Source organism: Nyctereutes procyonoides, unplaced genomic scaffold, assembly GCF_905146905.1.
Source record: "Nyctereutes procyonoides isolate TBG_1078 unplaced genomic scaffold, NYPRO_anot_genome, whole genome shotgun sequence".
Taxonomy (NCBI): Eukaryota; Metazoa; Chordata; class Mammalia; order Carnivora; family Canidae; genus Nyctereutes; species Nyctereutes procyonoides.
Genome location: NW_026575125.1, coordinates 19399963 through 19410041, shown reverse-complemented (window position 1 = coordinate 19410041; position 10079 = coordinate 19399963). Strand labels below are relative to the sequence as shown.

Here is a 10079-nt window from a genome sequence, read left to right as displayed (position 1 = left end):
AAACTTGGAGAAGAAAGGTCCAACCATTTACCCCTCTCAAGCAGGCAAGAGAAAACTGGCAGTTTGGTAACTTAAGCCTGTCTCAAAGGTGTTTTTTTGTTTGTTTTTATTTTTTTTCATTTGTTTTTATTGAAGTTTGATTTGCCAACATAGAGTATAACACCCAGTGCTCATCCTGTCAAGTGACCCTCCTCAGTGTTTGTTTTTAAGACTCGAAAAGTTACTAGAAAGCCGGATTTTGTCTCAGCGCAGCGCTGTTCCGTCTTGTGGTAATTACCCCATCACATTGGCAGCCCTTACGCCCCACAGATCCCTTCTATCTTCCTGGGAGCTCTTGTCATCTTTCTGAATCCCGCAGAAGCCACCCTGTTTCCTCCTTTACACTGCCAGCTCCCTGGGATTGAAATGGCTGCGTAATTCATCTTTGTTTCCCAAGGCACCTGGCACTCAGCATTTGCTTGTGTAATGGCTTGATGTTCTAAATGACACCTAATGTCCCCAACAGCTTGTCTTAGCTTCCAGTGGCTTTCACATATTGCATCCTTGTTCCTTGTGTCAGCCCTTTGAAGGCGATGGGAAAGCTGATATTTTCAAACTCAACCCTTAGCCCATTCCAGCCCATTATACACCTTGGAAGAATCTGAGGGGAATAGAGCTGAGGGTCCTTGGCACCCTCTTTTGCTCCCTCAGGCCGCGAGCTCCTCCCCCTCCCCACCGGGGTTTGCGCCTGCGCTCTGGGGCCCACCCGGCCGCCATTGCTCCCTGACGACAGAAGACCCTTTGTGGCGTAACGTGGTGTCCCGTTCACCCTTCCAGGCCTCTCTCGTCTACAAAGCTTCGCTGGAAATGGCGTCCGGTTGCTGACTGATTACTGGTCTTCTGCACTCAACACTGTTTTAGATCCTCTCAGCCTTCGGTGCCCACTTCTCCCCCAAAGCCTCGCCGCCACATGCCATCCTGCCTCCCCACCAAACTTGAAACAAACCGTTGTGCCTTATTGTGGCCTGCATTTTATACCTTTAACATTTACTCTCCATTTCCTTAGGGTGAGCGGGTGAGCAGCGATGACTCCCCTCTCCTGCTGTACCCCTTTTAAGCCCTGGGAAAACTTGGAGAAAAAAGGTCTAACCTGAAAAGCCATACCTGGAGACCATTTATTCTCTTCTAGTGAGAAAGGAACTCTTCCAGCAGGAAAGTCAGTTTGGTGACTTAAGACTGTCTCAAGGTGTGCATAAGTTTTAAAAATTAAGACTTGGTAAGTTCCCAGAGAACCCTTTCTCCCAGCACAGAGCTGTTCCATCTTCTGACAATTAACCCCATCACACACCCATTTGCCAGCATGGCACGTGAGAATTCAGGGGAGAGGGACGCACATCGGGGCCACCGGCAGGCAGCCCTTCTGCGCCTCTGCCCCGCGGGGCTCACCACCCCTCCGCCCCCGCCATCTTTTTATCTTCCTCTGACTTCTTCTCATCTGTTAATTCTGCAGAAGCCATCCTAACTGCCTTTCTTCTAGGAGACAGCTCTCTGGGGTTGAAATCAATGTGTAATTCATCTTTGTTTCCCTAGGCACCTGGCAGTCTGGGAACATTTGCTATTGTAAGCACCTGATTTTCAAAATGACACCTAATGTTCCCAACAGCCTGTCTTAGCTTCCAGTTGCTTTCACAAATCATGTCCTTGCCCCTTGTGACAGTCCTTTGAGTTAATAGGAAACCTGCCGTTTTAGACTCTTCCCTCACCCCAGGCCTGCCCATTATATGCTCTGGTTTTTGTTTCCTGACACCTCTTTCCTGTGGGCAAAGGAGGAAAATATGAAGCTACCTCCCTTTTCTAAGGGGAGGGGAAGCTTGTCCTTACCCATAACATTGTCTGTCAGCTCTTCACTTTCCGGGGGCACGTAGACAGGAGTTCTCTGACGAGGTACTTCCCGTTGTTCAAATTCTTCTCCTTCCCGGGCTTCCTGTTGTTCCACATGGAAGGGGAGTGGGGTTCGACAGGTTCGAGTCCCGGGGATTCGGTTCAGGCCTATGCCCCGAGGTCGGCTTCGGTGATCCATGCTGACTGCTGGACAAACAGCCACCAAGTCTCAGTGGCTAAGGCTAAGTCCTAGGCTGGGCCTCTAAGTATGAGAACTGGGAAAGGAGGCTTGAGGAGAGTATTACTTCCTGAAACCTCTGTTCTAGGCTGAGCTGAGGTGCCCCAGTTGGCAGCAGGGGCTGCCCATCAGGTGGGCCTCAGTGAACCTCCTGCCCACTGGAGAGAGTGGCCAGGTCGGCCAGCTCTCAGGCACAAACTGCGGTCCCCTTACTTCCACTGGAACCCCTTGGCAGCTGACATTCTGACTGGCAGTTGCTCTGAATCCTTCTGTCCAATGATATCCCCTGAGCGCCTGCCTCTTGCAGGCAGACATTGTGTTGTCATAGGGGCAGTCACAAGGGAGCTGGAGGTGGAGGCACTGACCATCCAGCTAGAGTCAGCTGCCCATATTAATAATACAAAGTTATTGGGCACAGAGGGGGTGGTTCTATATATAGGATGTGTCTCAGAAACACCTGGGGATCTTAAAAACATTCAAGTGTACAAACTAAGCCCTAGAAATGATTATTTAAGAGATGTTTTGAAGAGGGGTCCTAGGCATCTATGGCTTCACAAATAGTGTCTGGTTAAGAACCACCATTGATGGAGGGTTAAGAGCACAGGTTATAGAGTCAGCTGTGTCTAGGTTGCAGTCTGAACTCTGCCACCTGTTGATCTTGGCCTTGGGAAACCCTGTTTAATCTCTGAGCCTGAGTTGTCACCTGTAGATGGGAGGCATTAATACCATCCCCATGTCATGAAAGTGATAGGACATGAGTTTCATGATATAAATGTAAAACCTAACTTGGAATGTGGGCCAGACCAGGGACTCCTGGTGTATATGATGGGAGAAATGCTTTGTGACTTCTGAGGCTCGGTCATGAAAAGGATGGTTTCTACCTTGCACTGAGATGACTCATTCTGGTGGAAGACTTTCTTTCTTTTCTTTTTTTTTTTTAAGATTTTATTTATTTATTCATGAGAGATGGAGAGAGAGAGAGAGAGAGAGAGAGAGAGAGAGAGAGGCACAGAGACACAGGCAGAGGGAGAAGCAGGCTCCACATAGTAAGCCCAATGTGGAACTTGATCCTGGGACTCTGGGATCATGCCCTGAGCCAAAGGCAGACGCCCAACCACTGAGCCACCCAGGCATCCCAAGATGAAAGACTTTCTATCCAAACTTCTTTTGAGAGAAAATTCATAAATCATGTAATTTGAAAATTTTAAATGTACAATTCAGTGGTGGTTAGTGTAGTCATCGTGTTGTACTTTGTGCTCACCACAATTCAATTCCAGAACATTTCCATCACCCCCCCCCCGCCCCGGCGAAAGAAACTTCATGCTCTTAGCAGTTAATTCCTCCTTTCCCTCTGGTCCCTGGCAATGACTAATCTGTTGCTTCTCTCATTTGCCTGTTCTGAACATTTCATATTCATATAAATGAAATCTTACAATATATGTCTCTTTGTGTCTGGTTTCTTTCACTTAAGTATAATGCTTTCAAGGCTTGTCAGTGTTGTAGCATGTACTAGGATTTCATTCCTTTTTTTATTGTGGTAAAATATACATACCATAATACCATTTTACCATTTTTTCCATTTTAACCATTTTTAAGTGGCTAGTTCAGTGACATTAAGTACGTTTACACTGTTAAGCACTCATCACCACCGTTTTTTAGTATGCTTCAGATTTTTTCATCTTCCTAAATTGAAACTATACCCATTAAACAATGACTCTCTATTCTCTCCTCCCCTCAGCCCCTGGAAACCACCATTTTACTTTCCATCTCTGATTTTGACTATGACAGGTAGCTCATAAAGTAGATTCACAAAATATTTATCTTTTAGTATATGGCTTCTTTCATTTAAGCTTAATAGTTTCCATGTTGTAGCATGCATTGATACTTCATTCCTTTATGTGGCTGAATAATATTCCATTGTATCGGTGTAATTTTGTTTACCCATTCATAAATTGATAGGTTTTTAGGTTGTTTATGCTTTTATTTATTCACTCATTCTTTCATTCATTCACTATTTATTTTGATCTCCACACCCAATGTGGGATGTGAACCCATGACCCCAAGATCAAGAGTTGCATGCTCTACTGACTGAGCCGGCCAGGTGATCTGGTTGTTGATGCTTTTAGACTATTATGAATAATGGTGCTGTGAAGATTCTCTGCAAGATTTTTCTTTCTTTTTTTTTTATAAATTAATTTTTATTGGTGTTCAATTTTCCAACATACAGAATAACACCCAGTGCTCATCCCGTCAAGTGTACCCCTCAGTGCCCATCACCCATTCACCCCCACCCCCACCCTCCTCCCCCTCCACCACCCCTAGTTCATTTCCCAGAGTTAGAAAACAGGAATCTTTTTTTGAATATTTTTTATTGGAGTTCGATTTGCCAACATATAGCATAACACCTAGTGCTCATCCCATCAAGTGCCCCTCTCAGTGTCCATCACCCAGTCACCCTATTCCCCTGCCCACCTCCCCTTCCACTACCCCTTGTTCGTTTCCCAAAGTTAGGAGTCTCTCATGTTCTGTCACCCTCACTGATATTGAAGATCAATAAAGACCTTATTAAACTCAACAACAAAGAAACAAACAATCCAATCATGAAATGGGCAAAAGACATGAACAGAAATTTCACCAAAGAAGACATACACATGGCCAACAAGCACATGAGAAAATGCTCCGCATCACTGGCCATCAGGGAAATACAAATCAAAACCACAAATGAGATACCACCTTACACCAGTGAGAATGGGGAAAATGAACAAGACAGGAAACAACACATGTTGGAGAGGATGTGGAGAAAGGGGAACCCTCTTGCACTGTTGGTGAGAATGTGAACTGGTACAGCCACTCTGGAAAACTGTGTGGAGGTTCCTCAAAGAGTTAAAAATAGAACTGCCCTATGACCCAGCAATTGCGCTGCTGGGGATTTACTCCAGATACAGATGCAGTGAAATGGCAGGACATCTGCACCCCAATGTTTATAGCAGCAATGTCCACAATAGCCAAACTGTGGAAGGAGCCTCGGTGTCCATCGAAAGATGAATGGATAAAGAAGATGTGGTCTATGTATACAATGGAATATTACTCAGCCATTAGAAATGACAAATACCCACCATTTGCTTCAATGTGGATAGAACTGGAGAGTATTATGCTAAGTGAAGTAAGTCAATTGGAGAAGGACAAACATTATATGGTCTCTCTTTTTTTTAAGATTTTATTTATTCTTGAGAGACACACAGAGAGAGGTAGAGACATAGACAAAGGGAGAAGCATGCTCCCTGTGGGGGGCCTGTTGCGGGACTTGGTCCTAGGACCTGGGATCACACCCTGAGCCGAAGGCAGATGCTCAACTGCTGAGCCACCCAGGTGTCCCTGCAAAGTTTTTCTTAAGATTTTGTTTATTTAATTATTTAGAGAGTGAGAGCTGGGGGTGAGGGGGTCACAGGGAGAGGGAGAGAGGGAATCTCAAGCATACTCTGCCCTGAGCTTGGAGCTTAACTCAGGGCTTGATCTCACAATCCTGAGATTGCTACCCAAGCTGAAATCAAGAGTCAGACGCTCAACCAACTGAGCCACCTATGTGACCCTCGTGCAAGTTATTATGTGAACATGTTTTCAGTGCTCTTGGGTGTTTATGTAAGACTGGAATTGCTAGAATATATGTCAATTCTATGTTGAACTTTTTAAAAGACTGCCAAAATGATTTCAAATGCAGCTGTATGATTTCACATTCATACCAGTAATGTATGATGGGTCTGGTTTCTCCACATCCTATTTAACAGCTGGCAGTTTACTTTGTTTGGGTTATAGTCATACTAGTGGGTGTGAAGCAGTATCTCATGGTGGTTTTGATTAGCATTTGCCAAATGACTAATGATATTGAACAACTTTTCATTTGCTTAATGGTGATTTGTATATTGTCCTTGGAGAAATGTCTGTGGAAATCTCTTGCTCATTTTTAAAAAGATTTTATTTCTTTGAGAGGGAGAGAGTATGAGCGGGGGGGACAGAGGGAAAGGGAGAAACAGACTCCCCACTGAGCAGGGAGACTGATGGCCAAGGACAGCTCAGCTCCCCACCGTGCTTGCTCCATCCCAGGACCCTAGGATCATGACCTTAGCTGAAAACAGGCTAAGGTGACTGACTGAGTCACCCAGGTGCCCTCTCTTGCTCATTTTATAATTGAGTTGTTTTTCTTTCTGCTGTTGATTTCTAAGTGTTCTTTTATATATTCTGGATAATAAACCCTTACATGATTTGCAAATATTTTCTCCCATTCTGTGGGTGGTTTTTTCACTTTCTTTTAAAGAAAGTTTTTACTTAATTAAGCTCTACATCCAACATGGGGCTTGAACTCATGACCTCCGGATCAAGAGTCACATATTCCTCTAAGTCAGCAAGGTGCCCCATCTTTGCTTTCTTGATAATGAATTTTGATGCAAAAGGTTTTACTTTTGATGAAGTTCCAATCATCTATATTCTATATTTTTGTTTGCTTGTGCTTTTTTATTTAGGTAGTATTTGACTCTTTTTAAAAATTATTTTGTATGTTGTGTGAAGTAGGAATTAGAAATGCTTTCTGAGCATCTGCTATGTGCCATACACTGTCATTGGAGGCAGCAGTAATAAGACAGATGTGTTCCTGCTGTCATCAAGCTAAAATTCCAATGGCACTCATAGACATGAGTCAGAGGTCATATGAGTGCCTAAATGCATATTTGACTACACCCTATTTCTGATCAATAATCGGGGCCCAGAGAATATGAGGATTGTGGGAGAAAGGCACAACCTCACATGGTTGGCAGGGTTGCAGTATAGGCTGGAGTTTGGTGATGTTGGAGGAAATCCCTGTCTGACACTGTCAGACTTTGTGGGTTCCTTGAGGGACCTTAGGATGCAAGCCCTGCCCCAGTGAGTGTCTTTCCTCTGAAGAGCCATTTAGACTCCTTGTCAGTCCCTAGGTCTTTTGTGACCCACCCTTGTGTTGGGCTCCTTCTACTTCCCTTGGTAGTCCACTTGGCTGCTTTTCCTTTTTTTTTTTTTTTTTAAGATTTTATTTATCTGACAGAGTGTGCGATCACACACAAGCCATGGGGGTAGGGTCAGAGGCAGAAGGAGAAGCAGACTCCTCACTGAGTAGGGAGCCCAACATGGTACTCGATTCCAGGACTCAGGGATCATGACCTGAACCAAAGGCAGACGTTTAACTGACTGATCTACCCAGGCACCCCTGCTTTTCCTTTTATAACAATCAGGCCACTGTGTTTTGTGAGGCCCACATTTGTTCCCCAGAGACATAGTTTTTTCTGTATTTTCTGTCAGTTCAGTTTACATCTAAAGCTGTCATTTTATTGTTCCATCTTGTAAGGACAGTTACAGCCATACATAGCCTCTAGGGTTTACTTATGTGAGTTAGATAGTAGTTCCTGTGATCTTCAACCTATGAGAGACACAAGCTTCCTGAAACTCTTTGTCATTTACTTGAGGTAGCAACATTTGTCTCTCTCTCACATTCTAGGAGAAGTCATCCATCAAGTCATGAGGACACTCAAGGAGCCTGTGGAGAAGCCCATAGGGGAAGAAACTGAGGCCTCTCATGAACTACCAGCACCACCTTGTCAGCCTTGTGACTGTACCTCCTTGGAACCAAATCTTGTAGTTCCAATAGATTCTGATGACTTCAGGTCTAGTGACCTCTCAATTGTAGCCTCATGCCGTGGGCCGGAACCACCCAGCTCAGCAGTTCCTGAATTTGTGATCCGCACAGTGAGTCCAATAAATGTTCATTACTGTTTAATTTAGCAGTTTTTGAAATATAGTTCACATATAGACAGTATAGTATATTCATTGTTACACAACTGTTTCTGCTGTCTTATTCCAGAACATTTCTGTTACCTCAAAATGATACCCCATATCTTTCAGCTATCACTCAGTTCCCTTTACTCTGTGTCACCTGACAACCATTAATCTACTATCTGACTCTAAGGATTTGTCTGTTGTGGGCATTTGCTATAAATGGAATCATATATACAATATGTAGTCCTTTGTGAGCAACTTTTTTCACATATATATCAATGTTTTTACGGTTCATCCATGTTGCAACATGAGTCCATAGTTCACCTTCAGGTACATACTTGGTGGTGTACATTCTGTGGGCTTGGACAAATGAATAATGACATATATACATCATTATAATATCCTACAGAGTATTTTTAACAGTATTTTTGCTGCTCTGAAATCCTCTGTGCTCTGTCTTTGCTCTTTTTATGGGTGAGTAACATACAATTGTAAATCTCATTTTGTTTATCCATTCTTCAGCTGATGGACATCTGGGTTCTTTCCACTTTTTGGCTATTTTGAATAATGCTACCATGAACATTTGAGGATAATTTTTTTGTGTGAACATATTTTTCAGTTTTCGTGGGTATACCTATACTGGAATTGCTGGACCGACCATATGGTAACTCTGTTTGACTTATTAAGGCTGCTTTCAAGTGTTTTCCACAGTAATGACACCATCACATATTAGTAATGTTCAAGGATTCTGATTTCTCCAAATCATTGCAAACACTTGTTATTGTCCATGTGTTTGATTTTCACCATCCTACTGTGTGTGAAGTGGTATCTCATTGTGGTTTTGATTTGCATTTGCCTAATGACTAATGAGGTCAAGCATCTTTTCATGTGCATTTTGGCCATTTGTATATTGTCTTTGAAGAAGTGTCCATTCATATGTTTGCCATTGTTTAACTGGATTGTCTTTTGTTTATAGAATATTAACAATTTTTTGTTTATTCTGGGCACTACAACCCTACCAGATATAATTTGCAAGTGTATTTTCTCATTTTGTGAATCATCTTCTTACTTTCTGATACTATGCTTTGACACAAAATTTTAAAAATTTTGCTAATTTCCTATTCAATTACTTTTCCTTTGGTTGCTAGTGCTATCGGCATCACACTAAAGAAACTGATATGTAACACAAGGTTAAAATATGGCAGAGGAGGAGAGAAAAGTGGGGGCACTGGAGGGTACTTGGAAATCATGCTGAGGTAAAGTGATGGAAGGCAGTAGCCCTTTATTCCATCCTTGTTGGAGTTTTCAGGATGCATGGAGACCCCTCACATAAGTGAATGCCTTCATCTATCTCTGGACCAGGATTCTCCTGATTGTTCGTAGAGAAAATTTCCATATAGGAACATCCCCATTGTGATGTTGTCTATGCATCTTCAAGTGTCTCAGTGTTTAAGCCTTTTGGGTTCTCTCGGGGAGCCTGCTTTGTAAATTTAAAGGCCCCTTAAAAAGTCTCAGCATTTGTTGGTTGTTGACTTCACTGCAGCTTCATGGGTCTAGTCAATCTGACCGGTCAGTGTAGGTAGTGATTTTTTTTGGTAAACACCAGTTTCTCGCCTTTATGTTCCTTCTGCAATTTGTATAGCACCATATCACTCCTCTGGGCTCTGTGGGCTCCTCACCAGCCCAGGAAGCCCAAACTTGGGTTTGGGCACATGGCAGTGAAGGTGCCTTGAAGTGACCTGTCTTCATGTGGGTCCCTCACCCAAGCTCTTAAGCTTTCAGAAGTTTTTGACAGATTGATCCCTCAGGGTTTTTAACTCCTTTACTTGAAGGCTAGGGCCATAATATTCTGTTGGATAAATCCAGGTGATATCCTGTGGGCTAAAATGGGACTCTCTCATTTGAGCATCATAGCTGTGAAGTGGGACCTTATTTCCTGTTTCACAGATGAGGTGACCTTTCTAAAGTTATCTATTCACATTTGTACAGCCCTTTCCAACAGTGTTTCTTTTTGAAGATACTTTTTTTTGATATTGTTGTCCTATAGTTGTTGGAGGGAAAGCAGAAATTTTTCCAAAATAAGGGGGTTTCTTCTGGAATAGATCTTCATCAGCAGTCTGTTAAGTATCCTTGGACAAGCATAAAAAGAAAAATAACTTTTTCTCTTTCTACTTATGCATAA

General features: G+C 43.0%; 1 pseudogene; it reads left to right on the top strand.

Moving 5' to 3' along the window:
- Positions 1-7639: 7639 nt before the first annotated feature.
- LOC129517833 (centromere protein N-like) overlaps positions 7640-10079 on the top strand; it is a 54179-nt pseudogene continuing 51739 nt past the window's right edge.